Raw genomic sequence first — 27,964 nt, 5'->3', positions numbered from 1 at the left:
ACTTGGCTCTTCTGGGCCTCAATATGATTACCTGTAAAATGAGAATAATAGTAAAACCTATCTCACAGATATTACCGTGAGGCATCAACAAATTTATATAAGTAAACTATAGAGCATAGCCGGGCCCCCAGTAAGGGCTACACATATGGTAACTATTATTATCATCTTACCACTGATTTTCAGGTTTTTGCACCCTGTTGCTGTCACGTCTACCCCGATAGCCTGTGTCACATTCAAAATGGGAATAGCAGGCCTGCTGTGACTTTCTTTGCTAATGACTAACATTTATTAAACACTCAGTACGTGCCAGGCGCTCTTCCAATCAATAAATATGCATTAACTATAAAACCTATAAAGTAGTTACTAGCATTATTCTCATTCTACAGCTGAGATAACTGAGGCACAGAGAGGCTAAGCAACTTCCCCAAGGTCACATAGCAAATACATGGTAGAGCTGGGAAGTGATCCCAGGCAGCCTGGCTCCAAAACTTGTGTGCTCCATCCCTATGCTCCTGCCAATCTCTGTCACTGGTACAAGGAAGATCAGCTCAGAAGCTGATTTGTACCCCTTTGCATTGGTACCCCATTAATGATCCCTCTCACACCCTGGGGACTGGTCAGGCCTCTGCTACTCCCTGTCCGTATTCCTATATCTGACGCACCCTCCTTAGGAAGGGTTAATTACAGACACGGCATTTCAGACCTTAAATGGACTTTAAAAGCCACTTCCCTGTGGTACTGAGTTACCTGTGAGGAAACTGAGGCCAGAGAGGTGAGACACTTCCCAAGGTCACACCGTGGAGAGTCCTGGAGCCCTGCCTGGCAGAAATGGATGTGACAGATACCTGAACTGGAGGGGAGCCTGCTCCCCCTTCCAGACTCGAGGGGGCCTGCCCTCCTCATCGGCCCAGTGAGCAACCAAGAGTAGGAACTGACAAGAGCAGCCGCACGGCCTGTCCTCCGGTGAGCCACTGCGCCAGGCACACAGGAAGACGGCGTCATCACCCAGCACACGGGAGCCAGCGGTGAGTCACCGGGCTCGTAACTTTCCGCACAGAGTGAGAGGGGACTCAGAGACCCTCAAGCCATGCCCCTACTGCCCCACACCCTGCAGGACCCTCTCTGCAGCACCGCGGCTGAGGATGGCCCGGCGCCTGGGATGGGGCACTCGCCCCCTCCAGCGCTGGCCCAGGGCCCTCAGGGGCAAGCTCTGATGTCTTTCCACCATGTCCTTCCAGGCCATCCTTTGCCTCATGAAGCCCCCACAGCGGGCGGGCAGCACCTCGCCCTCCCTCTCCATTGGACCACACAGCCTGGGGTCCCTCTCCTGCCCTCATAGAGCTGGAGCCATCTGCCATCTCCTATTGGACTCCTCTGGCCGCTCAGCATCCCTCCCCGTCACAGGGCAGTGCCAAGCCTGGACACCAGACAGAAGATGACCCAGGAGAAGTAGATCACTGGCCTCCCTTGCTGGCCACATGCTCCCTTTAATGAAACCTGAGCAGGACTGCCCCCCATTCCTCCTCTCCCTCCCGGTGCAGGGACCCAGGGAGGGCGGCTGAATGATGGAACAGTGCTCCCCCTCAGCTCACCTCTCAAAGGGAGGGAACTGCACTTGCTTCTGGGAAGGAAGGGGAAACCTCCAAAACCTCTTTCCTCCTCAGTGAGGTCAGAGCTGATAAAAGCAGAGCCGGGCTCCTGGGCGAGGAGCATCCTGGAAATTGCAGGATTAATCACTAATGCTGATGCTCCTCTTGGTGTTCAAACCTTCCCCTTTCAGAGCCTGGCCCCCGGGGGCCTGTGCACAGCTGGTGACAGAAGCCAGGTCCCTGGAAGGGCCCCCAGGGATGATTCCCCCCAAGCCCTGCATTTTACACTCAGGGAACCCGGGATCAGGGCAGGGGAGGGCCAGGCCGGAGCACACACGTGCACACTGGTGTGTTATCCCATTTCACTCGTGAGGGTGTGAGGCCCCAAGAGACAGGGAGACTTTCCCAGGGTCATGCTGCACAGCCCTTCCACACTGGACAGGGCAGGCACATCCCCCATCCTCAAGGGGTTCTGGGAGTTCTCTGCCAGGGAGAGTGCCCGCCCCCCACCAGGCAAGAGGAAGAGGGGAGAAGACGGGGAAGGAAGAAGCAGAAGATAAAAGGAGGAAGAGGAAGGTGGGAAGAGGCAGTGGGAGGTGGGGAGGGAGAGGGAGCAGGAAGCCAGGAGCAGGCACTGTTTCTGGATAGTTCACTGAGCACCTCCCAGCAAGGGTGTGGCTCAGGGGAGGTGGGACTGTCCCCTGTTAACCAGCAGTCGCTCCTGAGTGGGTGTGAGGCCCTGGGAGAGAGGGCCAGCTCTGCCTCACATGTGCCCCGGGCACACAGCATGGCACAGGCACGGGCAGGGCAGGTGGTGGGGGGGGCAGGAAACTCTGCTGAGTGGCGGGGTGGGTCTGGGAAGGTGACTCGGGGTGTTGAGGGACACAGCAAGATATCAGGCGGTGGAGGTGGACGAGAGGGCGAAGGCTGGTGCCAGTCTGCGGACGCCAGGGACACCGCCTTGATCCACGGGACAGGGCTGGGGGCAGTGAAGAGTGTGAAGCGGGAAAGAGATGAATTCTCGGTTAGGGAATCTTCCTCAGAAGGCTGGTGTGCTGAGTAGAAGGGAAAGTGCAGGCAGAAAACCCACCCTGAGGCCGTTTTCTGCATTCAGGTTAGAGGTGATGGGGGCCTGCAGCTGGAACGGAAAGAGGGGGACACAATCCAGAGACTTGGGAAAACGGGAGAGGGGAGTCTCCCAGGCCTACCTCCAGGGAAACAGCGGGAAGGAAATGTCAGAAGGGGACAGAAGGGATAGGAAGAAACTGAAGGCAGGACCCGGTTCACCACACAGCCTTAAATCAGAAGCTGGGAAGTTCCGAGGCGTCTACAAAGGAGCTGCATATTTTTTTTCTCAGCCAACCCTCTGTGGTGCCCACTTGTCAGGGTGGAACGATGAGGACAGCTAAGGCAATGCATGGAGCTAAGATGAGAGCGTCCACGTATTCCTCAAGGCCAACCTGACCTCCTACCACCACCTCCAGGAAGCCCATCCTGGATGCACCCACCTCCACTGACCTCACCCTCCTCCTAGACGAGGAGCCCCTCACTCCTGCCTGGGCTGTTTCAGGACTCAGGCTGCTCATTGTCAGTTGCAAGTCTTGTCTGGAAACAAGGGGCATGTCCAGATTTCCCTACAGTCTCCCTCCTGGTGGAGGTGGGCATGGACGTGGGCACAGAGGGTGAATGGGAAAGGGGACTCAGGACCTGTTTGGTGAGCTCAAGTGCTGTAATGTCATTTCATGAATGTTGTCTCCAGGTGTCCTTAGAGTGGGAGATTCATCATACGGACACAGGGGAGGCTATCTGGGGTGGGGTGCAGAGGCCAGGCAGGGAGCCTCTCCTGGCACTGACCCATGTAGCAGATGCGCACTCCATGCTCAAGCAGACTGGAGGGAAGCATCCGAAGCCCCCTGGGGCAGCTCGGGCTCTCAGCACTGAGCTCCTCCCTCCTTCAACCTCTTAAACCACTTCTCTGCTCTAACCTTACAGCCCAGGAGTTGGCAAACCATTCCCGCAGGTCAGATCCAGCCTGTCACCTATTTTTGTACAGCCGGTGAGCCAAGAACGGTTTTTACATTTTTAAATGGTCGGGAAAAAATGAAAAGACTCATATTTCAGGACACATGAAAATTGTATGAATATCAATTTCAGTGTCCATTAATAAAGTTTATTAGAACAGAGCCATGCTCATTTGTTTATGTGTCATCTATGGTTGCTTTTACACTACAACAGCAGAATGAAGTACAAGAGTGTACCGCCAGCAAAGCCTAAAATATTTACTCTCTGGCCCTTTACAGAAAGTTTGCCACACTTGTTCTGGTCTCAGGCAACACACACACATTTTCCTCATTCAATTCAACGCGTATCTGGCCTTTCATTAACGCAGACTTTGGTGATCGTCCTTGTGCAAATGTCCAAGTCCCCAAGTGTGACCAGATCTGTGTGAGAGGGTGTGTCCCCATGTCCGTTTGTCTTCCTGCTGCTGCACGTTTTGCCCCAGCTCTCTCGCAGTTGTCACGGGAAGTCTATATGCCTCCCCAGCAGTGTGTCACTCCCTTTCTGTGTGTCACTATGGGAGTGGCTGTCACCGTGTGCCTCTGACGGCATCCAGGGCTCGGTACAAACACGTCGCAGCCGAGGAGTTTCCAGCCTGCATGTTGCCAGGTAGCTAGACCACTAGGCCCAGCCTGTTCAGACCATGGACTTTAGATTCCTCTGGCCAGAGGCAGTCGGAGCTTCCAGGACCTCTAGTCCAGTGCAGAAAAACCCCCAGGCAGCCCCTGTCCGGGGCATCAGACCTCTGCTCACATACTCCCCACATAAAAAACTACTGTTACTCCAGGTGTCAGCTCCACGCTGAGTGGCTCTCAGGGAAGCAAGACCTTCCTGGCAGGGAGCCGAGCTCAAGCTCTGTGCCTGGCACACTTTGGTTCTGCCCTCAGCCAGACAGCACAAGGTGTCCTGCACTTAATCAGTGCCAGCCCTCGGTCAAGGAAGTCTTCATCCCTGGGAGGCCAGAGACCTGGGACACTCAACCCGAGGTCATATCCCCAGGAAGAAAGCCACCACGCAGGCTTAGCCCCTGTCTTCCCTAGCCTCTCAGTTGCGTACACTGATCTGTAAACACCCATTTCGTGTGTTTGTTTATTCAACACAAATTGAGCGAGAGTTCCAAAGCAGGAGCAACACAGAGAGGAGTGGCCACATGAAAAAGGATGGGTCCCCCAATGTTTCTCCAATCTACTGCCTGCCAGCCTGAACCTTTCACAAAAGAGGACCTTAATGGATCTTTTAGTCTGATCAATCTTTAGAATGCAGGAAAGGGTCCCTGGAGAGGCTCCCCATGGACACCTCCCCTCACTGCACACAGGGGCAAACAGACTCACCAGGTCTTGTCCCAGACAGGGAATCACCTACCATTGACCTGCAGCACGGGGAGGGAAGGGACCCATCGGCCTTCCTGGTCACCCCACACACACTTGATGGATTGGATGGAAGATCTGGCCCAGGGCCTGCCCCAGTATGTTCTGTCTCTAATTTCTATGGACAAATTTCAGCTTGTGCCCGGTTGACAGCCCTGCTTGCCCTCCCCAAGGTCAGTGGGGAGCAGGAGCCCCAGATTCAGCCTGGGACCGGGGGCTCCGCCAACCCACCTGCACCCAGCACCAAACACAGATTAGGGCCTCCTGAGAAAATCTGGGTGCTGCTGCTGCCTGCCCCTCCCCCCACACCCTGCTCAGACAGTTCTTGATCCCCTTCCGAAGCCCACAGCCACAAAAGCCTCTAGCCTGACCTTCAGGATGCTTGTGTGCTCTGCCCAACAGCAGTCCCCAGGCAAGCTGCCCTTCTTAACCGGTGTGTAGCCCCCTCCCATCCCCCAGCCTCCCCTGACGCTGGGCTGCTCACAGGAAAAGCCAAATGCTGTGTCTCGGTTTTGAGATTTTTTGTTTTGGTTTTGTTTTTTATGGGGCCCTGTGAGGAGCACTGTGAGGCTGGGGGAGATAAAGAAAGTGGAACTGACGCACCTGCCATCAAAGCTTAGAAATGGTCTGGAGAATCAGCAGGGGTATACCACCTCTCCCCCAGGATCTTCCAAAGGGGGCCTGAGCTTCCAGGGGTGAGGCTCTACTTCCCGGCTCCGCGTGAAATACAAGCGGCTTCTGGCTGGGCTCCCCCTCGAGCACCTAGATCCATCCATCAGCGCCCTGGCCCCTTCTGATTCCCCAATCATCCAAGGTCCCGCCAGGATGTGGCCCCTGCCTCCCGCCGCTGCCGCAGGAGCCTGTGCCTTTAAGGTGGCTCGGCAGGGGTCTCGGGCAGGCCCACTTCAGCCCGAGAGACAGGCGCCTCCCTCGCACAGGCCCCCATGGGGCGTCTCCTCGCGGGACCGCTGAAGCCCAGGCATCCCGACCTCAGCCCTTCCGCGCCGCGGGAAACCGAGAAACGACGCTCTTTTGAACAATCTCGAATGTGTCACCATAGGGGGACATTCTACGCTGGCCCCTATCCCCCCTCCCCCCGAGCACATCGCTTGTCCACCCCTCAAACCCGGTGAGGACTGCGGTACCCAGACTCCAGGGACCCTCCAGCGTCGCCTTCCCAATTCGCGTAGGCGCGTCCGTGTGCCTCGGGAGTAGAGGCAGGTCCCTCTGGGTCGCTCCGGCCGCAGCGCCTTCCCAGCCCCTCGTCCTCCCTTCTCAGCACCGGGAGGGGCGAGAGGTAGCTAGGCCGACCCCACCCCCTGGGGCTGCAGGGATCTGTCGCCCCAAGCACGGCCCCCAGACATCTGGCGGGGGGCTCAGACTGTCACGCAGGAAGGGGGCAGCGGCGGGAAGGCGCGTCATTTCGGATTCGGGAGATTGGCCCCGCGCTGGCCCTGGCCCGATCTCCGTCGGTGGAGGACGCGGTGGAGACCGCCGGGCTGGAGGAGAGGGTCCGCGGCCAACGAGGGGCGAAGATTCTAGAGTCGGGGGAGGGCGGCCGAGGCGTGGAGGGGCAAGGGCGGCGGGGCGGCCCTTACCTGCTCGCAGCGGGGCCTCGCCGCGGGGCTGCAGGCTGCCGGCCGGCCCGGGGCACACTCCGCGGGGAGGGCGCGCGGCGACAGTCCGCGCCCCGCGCCGCCCGGGGAAGGGGAGCGTGTGCGCCGAGGAGCGCGCGCCGGGCCCGGGGCTCCGCGTCCGTGTGTCCGCCGGCGCCGGTGTCCGCGGGTCCCTGCGCGGCGGCGTGTGCGTGTGCGCACGCGGGGCCCGCGCTCGCCGAGAGCCGCCGCCGCCGTCAGTCACCGCCCGGAGCCCGAGCGCGGCTTCCCCCGCCTGCCCGCGCCGCGCGCCCGCCCGGCCGGGTCTGCCCTGCGGGAGAGGCGCCGCCTCCGCCGCGAAGCCAGGCCTGGGGCAGGAGGGAGGCGACCGACCACCGCCTCCCCCGCGCACTTCGCAGGCTGGGGGGTGGGGTGCAGGCCAATGGGCGCCCGGGGGAGGGGTTAGGCCGGGGGTGGGAGGGTGAGAGCGGGGTAGGGAGGCCTCGCGGCAGACAAGAGCAGGAACTGAGGCACGGAGACCCTGGGGGCGAGGATGCGGAGGCGACCACCCCCCTCTGTCGCCGGGCTTCCGGGGCTCAGAGTCGGGCCTTCTCCGGGGCTCACTGCCCTCCTTTGCACCTTCCCCAAGATACCCAGAGCGAGAAAGCCCTCGTCCTTCTCCCTCCCACGTCCTCTTGACTCCCTCTCTGTAGAGCCTGTTCTTCCTCCTCCCAGAAGCCTTCCTTACCGGGCAAGTCCTAGACTCTCTTCGGGTTCTCCTTTGCCCCCACAGCCTGGTCCTGGGAAGGTCAGCTAGCTTTGGGGTGCTGCCTGGATGTCCTCGGTCGTGATCTCCTGGAGAACGCCTCTATGGCCAGAAAAGGGTTGCGGGGGAGGCTTACAGCAACTTAAAATGATGCTGCTCTGGAGTCAGGCTGTCTGGGCTCCAGTCCTGGCTGTGCCAGGGCGAACTCGGTGAACTCGGGCAGGTGACTTGACCTCTCTGAACCTCGGCTTCTTCTCCCTACACCCACCCCTCCCTCTTGACAGCAGCATTAAATAAGAATGGACCACACACCCCGTGGTAGGTTTTCACTGATGAATAAATTGCTATTGCTTCTGTTATTGTGGTCCTGCTGAACCTCCTAGTACAGATGGGTAAATTGAGGCTTAATGAGGGAAACTAAACAGGTCACGGTCAGTAGACCGTCAGCGGTGGAGCCAAAGCCTAGCTGAAAACAGTTAGTTACCCTCTGCCCACCCCCACCCGCCATCCCACTGCTCCTGCCTGCCCCTGCTCTCACTGTCTGGTCACTACCAGGAGCATCAGTATCCCAAGAGCTCCCTCCGTGTCCCCATCCACAGGTCTACAACCAGGTTCTGTCCTTCCCCACTCAAGTAAATTATTGTCCAGCCTCCCTGTGGGCCCAAGTCTTGGGTGTGGCCACCTTGTTGGGGAAGCCTCAAGGAGGAAGAGGAGGAGGAGGGAGGAGAAAGAGACTTGAGCCTTTCCTTGGCCATTCCAGGCCAACTGAGGAGAGAGGACTGGAGGGTGGAGCGGGAGTCCATAATGGAAACTTGAAGGAAGTATCTGAGGCCCCATAAAGAAGCAAGGAGTCCCCGAGGTCTGCATAGCGAGTTGATGATTTCTCTTTACCGCACAGCAAACGCTGGTCCCCGCTGGTACACCACACTGTTGGTCTACATGACTCACATTCCTTTCAGTCCAGGAAAGCTTCCTGAAGGAGGAGAATGTTAGTCCTTCTCTGTATCAGTAAGGAGTTGGACCCCTTTGGAGAGAAGAGGGCCAGGTGCTATGCTAGAGTCAGACAGACAAACAGACAGGACCTCTCTCTGGACCTGGCCACACTCCTTCCTAGCTTATTGCCCTAACCCCTGGATGCCTGCTTCCTTGGTCTGCCTCCAACCCAGGTGTTGTGAAGATCAAATGAGATGCTGTGTGTGAAAGTGCTCTGTAAACTGTGAAATGTCATGACAGGGAAGGAAGGGCTGCTAGGAGTCTCAGAGTCGGGAGGGAAGCACAGAGTGCGGGATGCTGGGGGCCCGGGCGTGTGATGAAGAGTGGAAACCGGAGTCACCCAGGGCAGGCCAGTCACTCTGGAAACGTCAATGGTCAGGCCCCAGGTGAGGTTCCCTTGGCCCTGAGGTTCTGCATTCAGTTCCAGGTTTATTCCCTTTTCCATACTCTTCATTCTTAAGGTCCCACCCTGGGTTCTGGATCCCCTGCTCTCTGTTCTGTGTCACCAGATATATGTCTTGGTGTGGGCAGTGGGCAGGTAGCACAGTGCACGCAACTTGGACACACCTTCCTCTGCCTGGGCAGCCAGCTGGACACAGGAGGAACCCACTCATCCTCTGCTCACACTCATTCCCTTCACCTGCTTTCCCTTTGCTTCAAGGCCCCTGGGCCAGAGGGTGCTCCTAGCTGACCACAGCCAGGGGTCAGTCAGGGCTCCGGGTATCACTGTGCAATTCATGCCCTGCACAAAGGGACCTGGCCAAAGGGCGAGTGGGGCCAGAAATCCAGCTCCTGCTCTGCCCACTGCCCACAAAGCCACGCACACAGGGTCTGCCCAAAAGGGTCTACCTTTATTCTAGTTGGTCCTGGAGGGAGCTCCTCTAATTTTCACCAAGGTGCTATATGGGCTAGCAGTCCTCGTAGATAGATTCTAATCCCAGCCCTACCTAGTAGCATCAGCCTGGGGGTGACGGGAAATGGACAACAGAGCTGGGATCCAGGAGGGCTGCCTAGTGCCCTTCTCTATGAATAAAGTGCCTGAGCCCAGAGGGCTAGCCTGAGGACACACAGGTAACTTACTTGTCAGACTGGGGCCTAAAGCCCATGCCCTGGTGCCCAACTTAGTGTTGCTCTACCTGGTGGGCTGCCCACATCATGCTGGAGGCCCAGGCTGGGCTTTCGTGTCCTAGACTGTTCTCTGCCCCTCTAGGCATATGGCTCTGGTCTCTCCAAACGCTCTTGGTTCTCCTCAAGCAAGAGCTACGCCAATTCTGTTCCCCCAGACTAGGCCTCCTCAAGGACAAAGCCAGGCCTCCCTCTTCTTCCAAGCCGGCCGGCCCATTCTCACCCTGCCTGCCTGGCTTCGGGAAGACTGGAGGCCCAGGAACCACCCTTGGGAATGGTCTTCTCCCAGAGGACCCCTTGCGTTGGCGTCTCTCCCTCAGGAGGGAGGCTGGGGGTCTCCTCAACAGCTTTTCCCTCCCCTGAGGTGCTCATTGCCTCAGCTCCCTTCCATAAGCCAGCCAGCCAGGCGGGCAGCAGCTGAAAAATATGGGTTTTAATTCAATTTTCTGAGACGTGGCTGAGGGAGATGGATGCCAGGCTGCCCTACCCAGCATTCATCTCTCCTGAACAGCAGTTCCCTCCCTGACTCCTGGCCCCCCAACCCACCCCACCCTACCCCACCCTGGCCTTACGTTGCTCAGGCAGGGAGAACAGCACGTTCGGGGACACCGAGCAGTTTATATTGTAGATAGCTGACATGTGCTGAATGCTCACCTTGTCTTGGACCAGTGCTCCTCAGCCCTCCTGGTGCTACAGAATCCCTGGGGAGCAGTAAAAATAAACCTGTGCCCGGGCCTCATCACCCGAGATCATTGGACAATTGGTCTGTGGTGAGGCCTGGACAAAAGTATTTTTTTTTTAAAGCTCTCCAGGGGATTTTAATGTGCAGCCAAGGTTCAGAACCACTGTCCTAGGCCCTCTGCTAAAGGCTTTTCATGTGAGTGTCCCAGGGTGGCATGCTCACATGTCCAGAACCGGTTAGAGATGTGCTGAGATACCGTCCCTCAGCTCCCTGGGCAACCATAAGCAGCCTGTTCTGTTTTCCCCAGGAGCTAGATAAATGTTTTTGTTTTCTACATGCTCCGAGACATGAAATGAATGGGAAGTAACTGCCTTACCTGCGTTAGCCCATTGAATTCGTATTTGGGGAATGTCATGGGCCTTGAATGCCAGGCTGTGGAGTATGTGTTTCTTTCTGTGGAGGAACAAAGTGCTGATCCTGGGTCACTTCTCACTCCAGCCAGTGGAGCTAGAGGCCTAGGCTGTGCAGCTCTGGGGAAAGTCTGATCCAGAAGGCCCTCTGATCATCTCCTGCATCTGTGCTGGAGTCAGATGGCCACGGAGACTCTGAGAAGCCCCAGGTCCCTCAGGGAGTACCTGCTAGAAGGCCTGGAGACACAATAGAGCAAGCAGCAGGCAGGCTGCAGAGTGCTCAGCCCCGTGAAGCTGTGTAAGCCATGCCCGTTGCCCCATAAAAATCCCCTCTCCCCCGGATACACAGGCTGCAGGGGCGATACAGGTGACAGGGCCTGGGCTCCCCTGGAGAGCACGCATTGCAGAAGCAGGCCCCCGTAGGTCAGGTGCACTCTTACCCGCTGCCCTCTCATCCAGGAGGCAACATCCTCATCAGATGATCAGTGCCATCTAGAGCCTTTTCAGTTACCCCAGGGACACTGGTCCTCAGGACCCTTGGGATTCTCTGAGAAACCAAGGCAATGAACGTTAGGCTGCTTAGATCCTTGGTATTCAAACCATGCTCCAGGAGCTCTAGAAATCCTTGAAGCTGCCTCACCAGAAGCCTAGAGTACAGGATGAAGGGAGACTCATCTTCAGAGCTGCCTGGGAAATCCTCAGAGCTGAGGAGTCCTGAGTCCTCTCTGTCCCACCCCCACAGGGCATGGCGATGGATCAGGATGAGCAAGGGGAGACTGTCCAGAGCAGGGGGAGGCGGGACCAGGGGACCAGGGATTTGGAACCCTAAATTGTAAGTGCAGACTTGACGGGTTAGCACCCCATTTCACAGGTGAAGCAAATGAGGATCAGAGAACAGAAATGATTCGCTCAAAGCTACAAAGCTAACTAGCGGCAGAGCTGGGGCCACATACTCTGGACTTTCAGTCCTGTACTGTCTCCCCTGAGCCATGATAACTCTTAGAAGGGAGGACACACTTCTAGGGAGTTGGAAAGCGTGGGTGTACTGAGAGTAGGGTAGCAAAAGAAATAATCCTTTGAAGACTGGAGTAACAGTGAGAGATTCATGTGAAGAGCCCTCAGTCTCCTTCCCCCATGTACATAAATACTCAAATGCAGCCTCATGCCCAGATAAGCAAAAGCCCAAATATACATACTTACCGCTGCACCGGAACATACTCTACATACATACACATGTGCATTTCCATCCAATACGTATGCGCAGAGGTGCATTCACATAGGATCCAAGCACACACACACCAGGCGCTATCCACAAATAAGCAGTGCGAAAGTACCTCTTCTCTACCAAGATAGGGATGTTTTCTTTGCTGCAGAATTGCATGCGGGCAGTAGGCCTCTCTGCGGAGGCATAGCTTCATCACTGTCAGACAATTCTCATCAGACAGTGACATTTCCCATTCACCTTCCGTAGTCCCCTCCCCAGGGACTCAGGTGTTTACCCATAGGAGCTAACTACCCTGCAGGGGACCCGGGGTGCAGGAGAATGCAGTATTTCCGTTCTCATCTCCAACTCGTCTCTATCCACAGGGCTTTCTTTTCTTATCTCTACGCCCATCCCTTCCTCCATCTTCAGCACGCTGTGGAGTTGCTGTGTAGTATTCTTTTGCTGCAGAAAGGACCCCTCCTGGACCATATCATGTGAGTTCAAGAGCCACATTGCACGTGCCCTGCCCTCTGATTGCTAGGGGCCTGTTCACCGCCCTGGATCTGGCTCCAGCTCCTGTTGGGGTGGAAGCCCGTGCCCCCCATCCCCTAGCACAGTCAAGGCCAGGTCCCACTTGCTGTTGCTCCAGTTTCATCAGAGCCTGACTTGGCTGCCTTGAAAATAACAGTGCGCCCAGCCCAACCGAAGTCCTGGCTTTAACACAGGGCCTCGGCAAGCACGGAGGTGTGGAAATTACAGATAATTCATGTGGGAGGAGGCAGCAAGCATGAGGCATGGAGACAGCTGTTCCCAGAAAAGCAGCTCAGGATAATAGCGGGCCTGTGACAGGCTGAGCCCTGACTCGGTGTCATGCAAACGATGCTGATAATTATATTAAAAGTAGGGCAAATAGAACGTTCTTTGACGACCAACTTTGGGAGCAGGTTGGCAGCTGCTGAAACAATCCTTTGCCGTGGCTGATGGGAGCATCGTCTGCTTGGAATTCACTAGGACATTGGGGCCTCTAGGCCCTGAGCAGGGGCTGGGGGAATAGTTGGAGCTGGCGGGACGGGGCTGACCCAAGGCCTTGCGTGTGCTCAGGGGCAGATTTGTATAATCAGGTTTCTATTGCTGTGTCGGGAGTTGCCACAAACCTAGCTGCTTAAAACGACACACATTGATTATCTCGTAGTCTGCCTGGGGCAAGAGTGCAGGCCGGGTCCCCCATTCAGGGTGTCCCAAGACTGCAATCAAAGCGTCAGCCGGGCCTTGGGTCTCATCTGAGGCTTGGGATCTTCTTCCAAGGTTGTTGGCAGAGTCTGTTCCTCAGAGTTGTAGGACCGGGGCCCTCAGCTTCTAGAGGGTTCCCACCGCGCCCCCCTCCCCCCGCCCCTTATGTAGCCCTCTTCACAACATGGCAGTTTGCTTCTTCAAGGCCAACAGGAGAGAAACTGCTGCCTCTCTGTCTTTGACTTCTAGACCTTCTTTTAAAGGGCTTATCTGATTAGTTCAAGCAGTCTCAGAATAATCTTTTGACAAATTTAAAATCAACTCATTAGGAACTTTAACAAAGGCTGCAAAATCCCTTCCCCTTGGAAGAGGATGGAATGGAAATAGTGCATTCTCCTGCACACAGGGTCCCCTTGGCCACATAACTAGCCTAACTAGGAAAGGAAAATCCCATTATATTTATAGGTCCGTCCACCTTCAAGAGGAGGGACTCGTATGGGCTGGTACACCAGGGGGCAGGCATCTTGGGACTTGACAGTTCTGTCCACCACCATCCCGATCACCTCACCTAGAGGCTGGAATGTGAGGGATGGGGTGGGGACACCCCTTGACCAAAGCTCCCTGAGGTCAGAGCCTGTGTTGTCCTGTTCCGTACTTCAGTGCTCAGGAAATATTTGTTGATTGAATCAGCAAGTCACCAACTCCTGTCTCCTTTGTACTGGTGGGGAAACCATGGCCCAGAGCAAAAGAACTGTTTCAAGTCACCCGAGGCCACAGATGACAAAGTGGAAACAGTGATAAGCGATATGATTTATGGAGCACTTAGTCTATGCTGGGCACCATGTTCAATTATTTCACCAGCTCCTTGAACATCACCAGGCTGCATGATGAGGGTTATGATTACCCCAGGTTTACAGATGAAGAGACCAAGTCTCAGGGGGGTGAAGTCACTGGTCCAAAGATGCTGCTAGCACAATGGCAAAGCCATGTCTCAAGGTCACTCAGCTTGATTCCGACGTCCCTGGCGCTTCCTTTCCTACGCTGCATTGCCTGTGTCTGCAGGCAGGACGGCCTAAGAGCAGCATCAGGAGGCCAGGTGCCCCTGGACAGTCAAGGAGGCTTGGCCACCTTCCCCCATGCCTCTGCCCGCTGCTCCCCCTTCCTTCCCAGGGGGATTAAGTCATCACTCTGCTTCACACCGGGCCACCTAATGCCTGACAAGGGGGTTGGTGTTTCTAATTACTCATAATTAGCCAGCCTGATTAGTCCCATCATGAGGGAATTGTCTCTTTTAGCTCTTTCCTTTGTGTTCTGAGGACACTTCTCTGAAAAGGAGGGGACCCATCTGCATGGCCAAGGAGGAGAGGACACAGAGGAATCTGCTTGGAGTGGGCCAAGGAGTCTCTTATGACCACAGAGCAAGCATCTCTCTGAGCCTTCCCGCTCCCTCCAGATCCCCACGGGAAACCTTCTTCCAGCCCCGGAGCACAGAGAATACAGGTCCCCCATATTGGATGCCAGGACCTGGTTCACTCCCCAGATGTGCACATGCATTACCCCCTCGCCTTCTGTGAGTCTCTGGTCAATCTCCCTGCCCTCCACATTTGATGGCACCATCACTCCATCACTCTCCACTCCCTTACCCTGAATTATAACACAGTAGTTAAGCATAGATTTTGGAGACAGACTGCTGGGTTCAAATCCTGGCTCTGCCACTTGGACAAGTTATTTAAACTTCTGTGCCTCAGTTCCCTCATCTATAAAGTGGAACTAAACGATAGCAGCTACTTTTTAACATTATTATAAAATTTAAATAAGTTAATTTATGTAAAGCATTAGAACAGTGTCTAGCACAAAGTAAGTACAATAAAGTATTAATTGTGCCTTTTTTATTCTTTATCTTTGTGACGCTTTTGCTGTCTGACATGTTGCACATTATTTGTCTATTTGTTTAATGGTCATCTCCCTAAGAGAATAGAAGCTTGTTGAGGGCAGGAGCTGTCTTTGCTCATTGCTCTATTCCAGCATCAAGAGGAGTAGGATGGTATTTGTTGAATCAGTGAGTGAATCCCACTTCCCTCTTCCCAGGCAGCACTTCCGTTTCTCTCTGTACTCTTCAGAAGTTCTAATTTAAAGAGAATAAAAATGCAGCTTCCGTGCCCTCATCTTCTTCTAACCTCTGTCACCCTGATTCATGACCACAGACTCCATTTCTGGAACCACAGACCCCTATGTAATACAATCACCAAATTCTAGAATACAGTCAAATGGTCTGAGATCCGTGTCCTAAAATCCTGGAATTCTAGAATTCATGGATTCCTAGAATGGATTCCAAGACTTGGAGAATTCCAGTATGGAACTCTGGAATCTCACACTGTAATCTGAGAATTGCTGATAGGACCTAGGAATCTTGGAAAGGAGGCCCAGAATTTCAGAAAAGACTCCTGGAATCAGGTCGTTGGGACAGTCTGGTGAGACCAGCTGGCTCTGTTTCGCAGGCTTTTTTGCAGCGATAAAAACACAAGCGGTGCCGGTGCTCAGACGGAGAGGCAGGGAGAGGGGCTCGGATGGCGGTGGGAAAGGGCTCCCCTGTGAGGGTTGCTAGGCGCTGGCACTGCCCAGACAATGAGGCCGGCTGAGTAGGTAGAGCCTAGGGCTGCATCCTAATCAGCATGCGGGGGGAGGAAGGGAGGGAGGGGTCTGGGGCAGCATGCAGGGGGGTGGGCATGGCCAGCCCTAATCCTGTTACAGCTGGTCATCCAGCTGCCAGGGCTGGCTGGGCACCAGGCCTGGCTGTGCCCTCTCCTCCAATTGCAGGCTCAGGCTGCAGAGGGCTTTGCATTCAGAAGGTTCTCCATCTTGATCTAAAGTCCATAACCCAGAGCGGGAGTGTGGCTGTGTCTTGAGCCCCAGGGGACTAAAGATAAAAGGAGGATGGTGGCCAGGGGGTTCTAGGGTGGAGGAATCCCTCAAGAAAATGGATTGACTCAGGGTAAAATGATGGCACTTTGTAAGAAATTTTGGAAATAAGACAGAGGTACAATAAATAGACACTTGACTCTATTTCCACCCTGAGAACTGACTCAGCCGCAGCCAGTACTTTGACCCAGGCTGGACAGTGAACCCTGACCTTGTCTCAAATTAGCCTCTGATCCCAGTCTCAGAGGAAGCCCCTACCCTAGCCACAGACTGACCTCTAACCTCTAGCCCTAACCCAAGACCAAGCCTTGATCCCAGCTACAGATTCCTCCAAACAGTGCTTGATGAGCCCACAGATCTCTGGAAATAGCGTTCACCTCAAGGAATCTGAAAGACCAGTAATTCCTTAAAATGGTAAAATAGAGCCCTCTGAGGTATGCTAGCTTCTGGAAACTCACAGCTACAAAGACCTGGGCTGAACTCCCTCTCAAAGCCTGGAGCAGGCTGACTGCCCTCCTCACTGTGTGGAAGGGTCTTGTGTCCAGAAGTCTCTGCCCCACCCTGAGCTCCTTTCAGTATGGCAAAGAGAATCTGGAAGGAGGTCGGTGGACCAGGGGTTAACCTGACCTAGAATTGAGACACTGTTGGTGGTAAACTGTGGCTTGACTTGACATTTAGAGATGCTGACTGTGGTGAGAGGGTTGGGTGAGTGACCGTGGAGGGGGCCCTGGTGGTGCAGGAGGCGGAGATGGGCGAGGGGACACTGACCTTGATGATTTTGACAGATGGAGATGGCGATGCAGATGAATATCCACAAGCCTGGCGGTAGCCACAAACCCCATGTGGATCTCCCAACTTTCCTTCTCCTCCCTCAACTGTCCTTTCCTCCTTTCTGCCACCCACTGTCTTGGCTTCGGCTTGGCTGGTTTTAGTGTCTTGGAATAGGTCACTGTTTTTCCTTAATGAGCGTGGAGCTTTTTGAGGAGGAACTCTGTAACAATCCAGATAACAAATAAATCTGAGAGTTTCTGTGCTCCCTGCTTCTCCATTTAGCATCTCCAAGGTGGAGGGACAGCTGCCTTCTTCCCATCAACATGGCTGCACAGCAGAACTGAAGACTTCCCCCATAAGCACTTAACACGTCTGCCACACACGCTGCTCACTCCCAGGAGGGTGAAGGGAGCCCTGTCTGGAAAGGGTGGATGGACCCACAGACCCCCCAGCTGCAACCACCTGGACAGAGAAGTGAGAAACTGGAGCCCATATCCGGGTGCTGTGCCAGCTGTTACTACCAAGGGGCAGTGTGGCCAGCCTCACTTGGCCCCTATGACCACAGGATGTGAGGGTCACAGGGAAAGACCCTCGGCCCCTCAGCCGTCCTCCTTGTTCAGAGCCTCACCAAAATCTCTCCACTGTGGCTCATTTTCTTTTGGTGAGAAGGGGAAATATGCAGTGCGGGGAGTTCTTGTCTGATGGGGAGAGGACCTGCATTCTAATCTGGGTCATTCTAATCTGAATGCTGCTTGTAACCACTACTCCTACCACATAACCCCACCTTCATTTCTCAAGGAGGGCAGCACTGTGGGCATTTTGGTTAAGATGCTTCTTCTTTATTGCCAGGCTGTCCTTTGCAATGCAAACCATTTAGCATCCTTAGTCCAGTCTCCAGTTCTGAATGCTAGTGGCATTGTCCGGCCACATGGTGACATTAATAACCCTCCTACGTGTTTCCAATACTGCCCACTCTCTACCCTCTTGAGAACTATTTGGAGTCATGCCCTATGTGAGACTTGCAGAGAGAATGGCCTCAAAACTGTTGAGCCAACATCATCCCACCACTCACCTCCAGAGAAGGTAAGGAGTCGAAATGAAAACCACTGAGGATACATCTGTGAGCAGCTCCCAAGGGAAGGCAGGTAGGAAAGGGGCTTCCCCTCACCTCAATCAAGTGAGAGGAGCTTGGAGAGACTCCCTTGGAGAGCTCATCAATCTTCCCTGATGTTGGGTACCACAGAGACTGACAGCTGACTGCACAGAGACTTGTCCCAGCATGACATGTGGGAAGAACTATACCAGGAGATTGGAGTTGTTCGTGGAGGATGCAGAGTCAGGGAAGGGTTTAAAGCAAGCAATGTTAAATAGAATCATTTAGGCAGCAGGACGGAGGATGTATTGGAGGCAGGGAGACCAGTTAGGAACCTATTGCAACAGTCCTGAGGACAGATGATGAAGGGCTGATCTGAACTAAGGCGGTGACAATAGAGAGAAAAGAGTGGCACTAGATTTGAGAAGAAAATAAGATAAATAAATGGGGACTGTTTTTGAAAACTCCAAGAGGCAGGACCTAGAAGGGGAGTTTTTGTTATTGTTATTATTCAATTAAAAAAATGTAAAACCCTGTGGAGAGGGAATATATTGAGCACCATTATCAGTCATTAGCACTTTAGTGTGAATTAGCTGATTCATCCATGGATCAGTTGAAATTTAGCAAAAGCAGAGTTTTAAAGAATGAAGACTGGATGGGGAGAGGGAAAAAGAAAATATACCACCAGGAAAAAGAAAGACCTACATGGGAACAAATCTGGACACCTTCCAGGAGGAGGTGATGCAGATAGAAGAGATAAGGAGGGATGTCAGGCAGACTGTTTTGCACTGGAAGTCTGGAGATCTGAGTTTAAGTCTCTACCCCATCCATAACCTACCAGCCCTAGGATCCTAGCAAGTCCCTTAACTTCTCAGTCTCTGGCTCCTCATCTGTGACTCGTGGGCGATACTGTTTCTCTTATAGGGTCAAGTTCTGTAAAGGACCTTTTAAACTGCCAAGACCTGTGAAGGGCTACTATTCCATCAGGTTGCTGAGACTTAATCTTGGAAACGGTCACGCATCACCTTTCACCAAAATACAGCCAGCCCATCAGCCCATCAGCTGCCTGTCTTCTTGAATTTAGTTTAGTCAGCTTCCAAGGACAACTTGATTAGTCATAATGGGTACAAAAGGGGAAGGGCAAGAGAAAGGTGGGGAGAATTAGTGCTACTAGGAAGTGTGCTATTCACCCTTTAGGGACATTGGTTTCCCCACCTATCCAACGAAAGTGGCAGTAGCTAGCCTTACTATTACAAGGAGAAAATCCCACACTTCTAAGTTTGTTTAAGCAAAGGGCCTATAGTCTTTCTTCTTTTTGCCATTCGGTGGCTATGATCTCGTTTTTAATTTTTTTGTTGCCTCAGCTTCCCCAGCTGTGAAATGAGAAGAATAATGGCATATTATTATGCCATAGGGTTGCTGTGAAGATTAAATGTGTTTAAATATATAGTGCCTAGGGTAGTGTCTGGTATGAGTGAGTACTCTATAAGCAGTAGCTATTACTACGTCTACTTCTCTGCTACCACCACCGCCATCATTATTGATACCCACAGTGCCTGGCATCAGTAGACATTCCGTATGTGTTTGCTGAACTAGACTGCCGGTGGGTGTGGAGCGTGGTGAGAAGCGGGCCCTGTCACACAGGTTGGTGAGCACAGATTCCAGCCCTCCCATGCTCACTGTGCTTACCACTCAACCTCAGCTCCCCTGACAGTCTAAAGGGCTCCAAACAGGCCCTTCCAAGAATAAAACTCAGTAGGGAGAATTGGAGCAGGAAGTTCTTCTGGTATTTCCTTGCCAGTTCCTCCCTTCTACAGCTGGACACAAGGCCAGGAACCCTCCCCACCAAATGGCTGCCTTTCTGGTGGCCTTGACCCATAATAACCTTGGGCCAGATGGAGAATCCAATGTCGGTTGATTCAAGTGGGACATCTCCCCAGAGGTCCAGAGCCATATATCCAACAGCCTCCTTGACATCCCCAGTCTAGCGTTTCTGATGCTGAATGCAGGAACCTGCCCCAATCTGCATTACCTCCCAGTGCCCCATCTCCACAAATGGTACCATACTCATCTTGGTGAGCCACAAACCTGGGAGTCGTTCTTCACACTTCTCCATCCCTCACGATTCACCCGGGCAACCAGCATGTAGTGAGGGCCTCCTGTGGGCCAGGCACCAGGCCAGGCACTGGGATGTAATGGTCCCTGGCATCCTGGAGTTCGCAGGCAGATGGGGTGCACAGAAGTTAAGCAATGATCACACACATAACATAATCCACTCTGTGATATTGAAATAAAAGAATAGAGTGCTGTAAGCCTATAAACAGGTGGCCTGATCTCATCCACGGGGTCAGGGAGGCCGCTCAGAGAAACAATCTGTTTATCTTTGATCTGAAGGACAAGTGAAGGCGACTGGGAGTAGGGTGGGGGGTGATGGTGGAATACTGCAGCAGAGAAAGCAACAAGAGCAAAGACCATGAACAGAGATGGAGCCCCTTGCACCCAACCCACTGGACCCAGACCAGTGTGGCTGGAGGACAGACAGCAGCGGGGAAAGGCTTGATTTGAGGCCAGAGGACCAGGTCACATCCTGAAGGCCTCTGGGACTTTATCTCAAGAGCAGTGGGAAGTTGCTGAACAGATGATCAGGTCTCATTTGCATTTAAACAGTATCCCCAGGATGCAAAGGAAAAACCAGGTTGGAGGATGTGGGGAGACCCACTAGGAAGCTGTTGCAGTGGATGAGGCAGGAGATCACGGTGTGGACTAAGGGAGTGGTGGAAGAGGAAGAGAGAAGTGGGGGAATGGAGACCATCTGGCAGAGGAAATCAATAGGACTACATTTCCCAGTTTCCCTTGCAGCCAGGTGTGCCTGTGACTACATTCAGGTCAATGAGATGTGAGCAGAAGTGATGTGAATGACATCCAATTTGTGCCCTAAAGGGAGGGGCATGAACTCCCCTTCCTCTTTGCCCTTTCCTACTGTCTGGAATGGGGACATGATGGTGGGAACTAGAGCTAACATCTTGGACAAGGAGAAGAAACCTGCTTATGAAGGAGAGCAAAGGCACAAAGGAGCCTGGTCCCCCATGGTTACAGAGCTGCCATACCAGCCCTGAACTGCCTACCCAAACTTTTATGTGAAAAAGAGGTAAACTTCTATTTTGTTTGGGCACTCCTAGTTGGGATCTCTCTGTTACAGCTGCTGAATCAAATCTTCACAGAGTGACAGATTACATGTGAAGCATACAGACAAGAGAGGCGGGGCTGCCCTCAGGTCTCTAACTTACGCCACTGAACGGTGCTGGTCAAGTTCACTAAGACAGGAAAGCCTGGAGGGGGAACAGGCTTCAAGGTGCAGTAAGGTGGGGGGTGTACAGATTGTGAACTTGACTTGGGCAAGCTGCGTTTGAGGCACTATGAGAGGAAACAAGAAGAGATACCCAGGGAGCAGGTGGGGAGCCTAGAAGAGATGGGAGTTGGAAGACAGTGTGATCAGAGAATGAATCGGTAGTTCGCAACCCTGACTGTACAAGAGCATTTAAAATTTCTCGTACCCGGGCCCAACCCCAGAGAGTCTGATTTATTAGGTCAGGGACAGGGCCTGGCACTGGCATTTTTTAAAGCTCCCTAGGTGATTCTAACATGCAGCCAGGGATGAGAACCACCAGTGTGGATGGTTATTGAATCCATGGGAGTGGACGAGACGGTCTAGGGGAGGAGTATAGAGTGAGAAGAGAATCGATCTTCAGGTCCTGTCGATTTCAGTTCCTCTCACACCTCCAGGGCCCCGCTGGGAGATGAGAGAGAGCAGATGACACTCCCCTCCAATAACAACTGCCCAGCCATCGCCATCCGTCCTCCTATGGAACGTGGGCAGGAGAGCCAAATAGGAAGCACAATAGTCCTCTCAGATGTGGCAGGGCTTTGGGGTGACAAAACTGTTCTCCTCCCTCCTGGGGCCGCCTGCCCTCCACTCAGGAAGCTGCTCTGGCCTTCACAGCTGACCTGGCCAGAGGCCACTGGGGAGGGGGTTCCACCTTCCCTCCTGCCCAGGGCAACTCCACGGGTCTGTCACAGCAGCCGGTGGCCCTGTCTGCCCGTGCCAGGCCAGCCTGCACTGTGAGCACACATACCGTGTACCCTCGGGGCATCTGCCACTTCCTTTCTTTTTGGCCGTTTTGTTTTTCTGGGCCTCAGATTGCTCATCTGTAAAATAGAATAGCTATACTCAACCCTACCAAGATGGTGAGTTTTTTGGTGAGCATCAGAGTGGTCATTAACAGCACTGTGGGAATGTATGAAGCTCTGTTATCTGCCCTACTTCTGCTGTTCTCCTGGTCGGGTGGAAGGAAGAGCCAGGGAGGGAGGCAGAGCGATGAAGGGGACCCACAGCATCCCTGCTGCTTTTGGGGTGCTTACAGAAGAACATGCCTCACATGAGTGAAAGCCTAGAAGGGAAAAACCCCATAGCATTTGGGTCAGAAGGAACCCACAGTTTATGAGGGCAGAGGGCAGGGGGAATGGAAGGGTGCAGGAAGCCACACTAGAAAGTTTCCCTAGCCCCAGCATTTCCTTGAGAACAAACATTTTCTTTGCTCAGTTGGGCCTCCACAGCACGTGGCCAGTGTCTGTTCTGGGAGCCAAGATGGCACGTGGCAATGGTCAACCAGACCCAGCTTGAATGTCGGTGCTGCCAGGTTCTAATTATGTGACACCAGGCAAGTTACAAAGTGTGGTCCTTTCTGAGCCTGTTTCTTCAGCTGCAAATTACTTAGCATGAAGCCTGGAACATAGCAGAAGTCAATCATAAATATTAGCTACTTTTGCTGTTAACAGGATTATACCAAATTCAGAAGGTTATGAGCTAATATGGAAAGGGCCTGATTTCCCCTTCTTCCTTGAAGTTGAATCAAGTGAACCTTCAGGGCAGCACAAGGGTAAAGTCCGACTGCCAATTCTTGGTAATGGAGAGGTTTCTGGCAGTGTTATGGGCTGGCAGGGGAGAGGGCTTTGTGAACCAGCGCCTGTAGTGGCCATCTACAAGGTGAGAAGTCGGGTGCCAGGAGTGATGTGAAAGGTCAGACACAGGGCCAGGAAGAATTGCCTAACCCAGGGATGGTCCACAGGGAATAATATCCACAGCCTCTGGGGTGAGGAAGGGGACCCCTGGGCAAGAGGTCAGTGGGAATAGTGGGGGAGGGGATGAAGGAAAGCCTACTAGGAAACGTTTCTTGAATGGGTGGGTAGATGAATTGCTGGAATCCTGTAGCCTTGTGCCCCTGGCTGGACTAGAAGACCAGGTAGACTTGGGTAATTGGGTGCTGAGTCCCTATCCTGATGCTAACAGGTTCTTCAGCCCCCATCTTTGACTGTTGCTGCATCCCTGGGGCCAGGATGGCCGCTTCTGCCTTGTGGGAGTTGCTCTCCCAATGCCTGGACTGTGGCCACCTCCCAGATCCTTGAGTTGCAGAGTTTTCCCAGGGCCGGCTGCAACCTCAGCGCACAGTCGCCTCGCTGGGGCATGCTGGCAGGGCCTGAGTAACTTGAAGGAGTCCTCCACGCGTCTTACACCAAAGCCCGGCTCTTCCCACCTTCTCCTCTTGTTCCTCCTCTTTCTGCTCCCCTAGATGATAAGTTAGGGCCACAAAAGGAGGCCATGTCTCCTTGTACTCTGCTGCCTCCCTCAAGGGCCTTCCCTGCCTTCCTTCCCCCATCACCTGGCCTGCCTCCTCGGTGGCCCCATCTCCACCTCTGTGTGCAGAGTCCGGCCATGGTGTTGAAGGGCCTTTGGCAGAGTCGGGATTCTCAGAGAAGACCACCCCCCAACCCCTGGTGGTGTGGGGGCCTTCAAAGATCTGGGCCAGGGAGCTTGTTTGCTGGGCTGCAGGCTGAGCCTGATTTCAGCAGTGGCCGGCCTCGGGAGGTAAGGGGAGGCGGCTGCTGCTTGGTCGATTTGGGGCTCTGGACACTCTTAGTTGAGGCTCTGCTCAACTGGATGGATGGAGCTCTACTCACATTTGTTGCATAAATTATACCTGGAAGGGACCTTAAACACCATCAATCCAACCCTCTTCATTTTGCAGACTGAGGAATGGAGTCATCAAGAGCAGCAGTAACCTACTGGGACTAGAACATATGACAGTGGTTCCCTCTCGTCCCTGCAGAAGGCTGTTCCTTTTGCACATAACACTCAGAGTCACAAAGCTCGGCCATCCTTGCCAGCTTCTTCTCCAGCAGGACATGCTCTTTCTCAGCTGACCATCAACAAATCCACCCTAGGTGTTAGCCTCTGACGTTGCCCTAAAGGCTCCCTCCTACCAAGGACACCCTGGTGACCGGGTGGCCAGCCTCACAGCCCCAAAGGCATGAACTGTGGATGGCGGAATCTCAGACAGAGGCCCTCCCTGTCAGCATCACCCCCACTGCCCAGCCCCCGTGGCTGTGAGCAACGGCTAGTAGATCTCAGCCACTCGGGCAGAAGCTGAAGCAATTGGATTGCAGAAATCCATGAAAAAGAATGGATTTTCTTACTGCGCTCAGTCTTTAATTTCCTGTGTTTGCCCCCAAAGGGCCTTTTCATCGACAAAGCACTTGGTTCTGTGGGCAGTGCGGTTGTAGAGAAGCAGCTGATGGAGAGATTAGCGATCGGGGACGTGCAGGGGCTGGTGCCCTGGGAAGACGGCTCCGATGAAGCAATAGGAGAGCCCAAACCAGCCTAGGCCAGGGGTGGGAGTGCCCCAGAGGGCCAAGAGTGGGCAGACTCAGAACAGAAGCCAGGTTGGGCTGTGATCAGGAGCCAGGTGGCAGCAAGCAAATTGTCAAACCAGAAACAAGTGCTCCTGAAAACAGATTCCCAGAGACCTTTCAAGTGAGCTGAGAGAGACAGTGGGAGTTAAGGATGGGGGCCAGCTAGAAGGTTCTAGAGGCAGAGGCAGGACACAAGAAGTTCCAATCAGTCTCTACCCATCCCTCCCCATGTGTCCTGAACTCCAAACTCTGTCAGAGCCCTAAGCTGAATTTGTAAGGAGGAGAGAATTCTCCCCTAGAGGAAGGAACAGGGGCAGCTTGGGGAAGATGGGGCTGATGGGTTTATGAGAGAGCAGGGGGGAAAAAGGAAGATTTTCTGTCTTCAACCATAAGAAGGATGTGTATGAGAGGGTCTCCTCTGCTTAGCTATAGAGAAGCACTGTAGGCTCACTTTGAAGCAGTTAGAATTACAGTAAGACGTAAGGAAGGACTTCCTGACTACAAATGAAATAAGCTGCCTGGGTCGCCCTTCCCATACTCCAGGGGCTTCCTCTCACCTTAGCTAAGGCCACTTGACGTGGCCCTTCCCTGCTCTTTTCAGGAACCAGGGATGCCTAGTTCCAGGGACTCAGCATGAATCTGGCCAGCCTGCCGGGATCTAGCCCAGGCATGAGCCCAGACGTCCTGCCCTGGGCCAGTGAGTTCTGCTGTCTTGCTACAACCAGCCAGAGGCTCTCGGGCTCTCGGGGCAGCCTGAAAACTGACCACACCCTCTTTCTTAAGATACCTTCTTTTCTTGCCTAGTTTTCCTCTTGCCTCACTGACTTCTCCCTCTCGTCCTCTCGTTTTGATCCTTTCCCGTGGCTCACCCTCTAAATGTTGGTGCGCTCCAGGGCTCCAGCCCAAGAGACCTTCTCTCCATGTCTGCGCTCTCTAGGTGATCACATTGCCCCCTGTGGCTTTAAATTCTGTCTATCTGCTGCTGCTGCCAAATGTCTATCTCCTCCCCAGACACCTCCCCACAAACCCAGCTGCCTTCTTGCATCTCCAGTTGGATGTCTACAGTCATCCCAAGCTTAGCAGGACCAACACGCAACACTCAAGCTCCTTGTCCGAGCCTGCGTCCTCCTCTGGCTCCCCATCTCCGTGACCGGCATCACTTTCCGCCTGCTGTTCAAAGCAGTAAATGTTAGTGAGCATTCTTGATTCCTTCCCTTCCCTTCCCATTTCCCCCTGCCCACTCCGTCAGGGAGTCCTGTGGAGGCCCGGTGGATCCCGAATCATCCCACTTCTGTCCGACTCCATTTTTACCACCATGACCTGCCTCCTCATGGGATATGGTTAAGCACCCAGATTCTGGAGCCAGCTCTACATTTACTCGTTGTATGGCCTTGGGCAAGTTACTTAACCTCTCTGGGCCACAGCTTCCTCACATGTAAAGTGAGGATAATAACAACATCTCCCTTATGAAGTGGTTGTGAGAATTAAGTCAAATGACGTATGTAAAAAAGAACAGGGCTTGGCACGTAGGAAGCAGTTTAATCAATAGTATCCCTGTCTAACTCAGCCCCATCCAATAGAAACATGATGTGAGCCACAAACGGAAGAAATATATGTAATTTAAAATTTTCTAGTAGCCACATTAAAAAAAATAAAAAGAAGCAAGCAGAATTGATTTTAATGATACATTGTATTTAAGCCAGTATATCTAAAATATGATTTTAACATGTCAATATAAAAACATGAATATTTTACATTATTTTTATTGCACCAAGTCTGAAATCTAGTGCGTGTTTTACACTCACAGCACATCTCAGTTGGGACTGGTCACATTTCAATGTTCAAAAGCCCCTTGTGGCCAGTGGCTACTGCCTTGGCCAGTGCAGGTCTAGGTAGTCTTGATGCTTCCGTTCTTCCTCTACAGCAGAGTTTCTCAACCTCTGCACCATTGACGTTTTGGGCAAGTGGTGAAGACAGAAGGTGAGCCCAGAGTATATACAGAAAGAGCTAGATGTGAGTACAGTGACCCCAGGTTATCCAAAAAGAACAGCAGCTCTGGGGAACACCAACATTTAGATCAGGGTTTTGCAACCTCAGCACTATTGACGTTTGGGGCCAGATAATTCTCTGCTGTGGGGGCTGTCCTGTGTACTGTCAGATGTTTAGCAGCATCCCTGGCCTCCATCCACTAGATGAGTAGCACTGCCACCCCTACCCCAGTCAGACATTGCCAAATATCCTGGGGGGGGGGAGGGCGTCCCTCCTGGTTGGGATCATTGATCTTGAGTCTCTTCTGTTTAAATTCCTCTAATGGCTTCTCACTGCACAGAGGATGAAGCCCAAACGCCTCACTAGTTGGCAGAGTCCCAAGATCTGGCCCCTGCCTACTGAGCACATCTCCTCCCCTCTCCTCAGCGACCACCACATCCCGGTCCTCCCAGGCTCCTGAGGGGGCCAAGTTTGTTCCCTCTGTGGGGTCTCCACCCAACTGTTCCCTCCACTTGCCATGATTTTCCCCTTGACCTTCACTCTGCTGATTCCTCCTTATTATTCAGGTCTCAGCTTAAGGCTCACTGGGGCCTGCCAGACACCTATACCTGCCCCTGATCTCTCCTCACCCTTCGCTCACTGTCCATCCGCATAGTGCAAGTCTCTGCACGCCACCTGGTATTTATCTAGGTTACTATTGTCTGTCTCTTCCCTCTGAAGCATAAGCTCTGGGACCACAGGGACCTTGTCTATCTTGATTATCACTGTCCTCGCAGCATCCAGAAGAATGCCATGCACAGAATGGGTGCTCTCAGTTAGTATTTGTTGAAGGAGCCACTGCCCTTTCTGCTCTGGCCCCCAGGCCTCAGCTCAGAGTCCCCAAAGCCTCCCCAGGTAGCCATGCCAGGAGTCCTCCTTGGTTCTCCAGTGGGCTGGTCGAAGAACTGCTGCCTTCCCAGTTTCTGCTCAGCAGGCTGCAATGGACGGCAGGTCAGGTTGTGCTCCAGGTTTTGCTCCCTGCAGAGGCAGTCTGTGGAGGAGGTGAAGGACTGAAATCCACTCACTGCCAAGGGCCATGTCTGCCCAGAGAGGGCGTCTTTTTCTAATCCACACAACGGGGCCTTGGGGGCTGACAGTATCCTTACCTATCTGGCTGCCTGCTGCTGCGAGCTGCCCAGTCCCAGTGGAACTCCCCATCACAGCAGTGGGCCCTCAGGTGCCCCAGGCCTGGCCAGGCACTCGTGGGACCCAGCCTGGATGGAAAATGCCTGGATCTTTGCTCTGGGCCTGGGAATCTGCTGGAGGTGGGACAGTACCTCCTGGCCCTGTCCCTGTCCTGTGAGATATCCCTGCCTCCTCAGCTACTCACAAGCAGAAGGAGCAGGCCCCAGGCCTCTCTGCTGTCTGCACACCCCCTTCAGCCCCA

At 53.7% G+C, this 27,964-nt stretch overlaps 1 protein-coding gene across 3 annotated transcripts in view; it reads right to left on the bottom strand.

The window, feature by feature from the left end:
* The window catches only part of ADCYAP1R1 (ADCYAP receptor type I), a 55,243-nt gene extending 48,356 nt beyond the window's left edge, over positions 1-6,887 (bottom strand). For all 3 annotated transcript variants that reach the window (XM_058527800.1, XM_058527781.1, XM_058527790.1), the window contains exon 1: positions 6,613-6,887. The gene's annotated coding sequence lies outside the window, so the exon portion shown is untranslated. The remainder of the gene's footprint in view (positions 1-6,612) is intronic.
* Positions 6,888-27,964: the final 21,077 nt, after the last annotated feature.

Source organism: Diceros bicornis, chromosome 3, assembly GCF_020826845.1.
Source record: "Diceros bicornis minor isolate mBicDic1 chromosome 3, mDicBic1.mat.cur, whole genome shotgun sequence".
NCBI classification, from domain to species: Eukaryota; Metazoa; Chordata; class Mammalia; order Perissodactyla; family Rhinocerotidae; genus Diceros; species Diceros bicornis.
The sequence above is the reverse complement of the archived record's forward strand: the minus strand, read 5'-3'. Positions and strand labels throughout refer to the sequence as shown.